Source organism: Hemicordylus capensis, chromosome 5 (assembly GCF_027244095.1).
Source record: "Hemicordylus capensis ecotype Gifberg chromosome 5, rHemCap1.1.pri, whole genome shotgun sequence".
Classification (NCBI taxonomy): domain Eukaryota; kingdom Metazoa; phylum Chordata; class Lepidosauria; order Squamata; family Cordylidae; genus Hemicordylus; species Hemicordylus capensis.
The window spans coordinates 210362680-210364459 of record NC_069661.1 but is presented as its reverse complement, the minus strand read 5'-3'; positions in this window follow the sequence as shown (position 1 = coordinate 210364459).

The window sequence follows — 1780 nt, the reverse complement described above, 5'->3', positions numbered from 1 at the left end:
GTGCTGTAGGTGATGGCAGACCTCCCCGCCCCTCATAGCCAGAGTCGCTCAATCAGCGATACCGTACGGACAGGCGCCGAGGCAATGCCCGCCCACCACTCTCAGACACGCCACACACCCTGCGTCAAATGACACGAAAGGAGGCGGGATATAAAAAGAGACCATATGTAAATGATTTACAGGTATGTATGAGCTGTTATAAGCACTGAGCACAGTTTTTAACCCGCTTCTTACTGTGCTGCTACTAATGTGCTGCTCCATGTCCAGCTTGTTGTAGCTGTGTTTGTGAGAGCACTGCAAGTCCCGCCTCCTGGAGTCTCAATGGTCAGTCAGTCATTCAGGTCACATGATCAGCACAGAAAAACACCAATTCTCTAATGGTACAAAATGTCAAAGACGAAAAGATTAGCTTATAAAATTCCGTTTAAACTGGAGGTAGTAAAATATGCAAAAGAACATGGAAACAGAGCAGCAGAGAGACATTTTGGGCCACCTCCAACTGAAAAAATGATAAGAGAGTGGAGGAAACAGGAGGATCAGCTGCAAAAACTTGATAAAATTAAGCACGCTCTTCGTGGGCATGCTGCAAAATGGCCATAGTTAGAAATGGACATGAAAGAATGGATCACATGTCACTGGAATATGGGCTTCTCAGTTTCTACAAAAATGATCATCTATGAAGCCAAACGCATTGCTGTAGAGAAAGGCATTAAGGATTTTACTGGCTCACCATCATGGTGCTACAGATTTATGAGGAGAAGCGGCCTTGCTATGCACGCCAATACTAGAATTGCACAAAAACTGCCACAAGAATATGAATTGAAGATTCTGTCTTTTCATAAATTTGTAATTGATGCTAGGAAAAAAAATGATTTTCCAATGGACCAGATTGGGAATATGGATGAAGTCCCGCTAAACTTTGATGTGCCATCTAATAAGACGGTTGACCTCAAAGGTGCCAAAACAATAACCGTGAAAACCTCAGGACATGAGAAAACACATTACACTGCTGTGTTGTCCTGCTGTGCTGACGGCACCAAATTGCCACCGATGCTAATTTTCAAAAGGAAAACCTTTCCAAAAGATGTTATTCCACGAGGAGTTGTTGTGCATGTTCATGAAAAAGGATGGATGGACAAAAATGGAATGAAAGTATGGATTGAAAAAGTGTGGTCCAAACGTCCTGGAGGGCTTCTGAAAAAATCTGCTTTATTAGTGCTTGACCAGTTCAGAGCACATATTAGCGAAACAACAAAAAAAGAGGTGAAGACTCATCTAGCTGTAATTCCTGGGGGTCTTACCAGCCAGTTGCAACCTCTCGACGTTTCAATCAACAAACCATTTAAAGTCTTTATGAGAGAAGAGTGGAACAAATGGATGGCTGCTGGGAATCATGATCTGAGTCCTACTGGACGAATGAAGAGGCCCACTATCACTCAAATTTGTGAATGGGTTAAAACATCATGGCAGTCAGTGAAGGAGGAAATCGTTGCACGATCATTCAAAAAATGTGGCATTAGCAATGTCTTAGATGGGACTGAAGATAATATCATATATGAAGGTAGCGAAGAAAGTGATATAAGTGATTGTGAGCAACTGAGCTTCCTAAATTCTGACACTAGCGATAATGAGTTTTTGGGGTTTCCAGGAAACTAGAGAAGTGCTTGAGCCTCTAAGTCTTTCCTCATTTGTTAATGGAAGTGATGATGGTCCTTAACACCACTATTGAGTTTACACTGTTAAATATTACCGTATTTTGCTATATTTTACGGTAATAAAT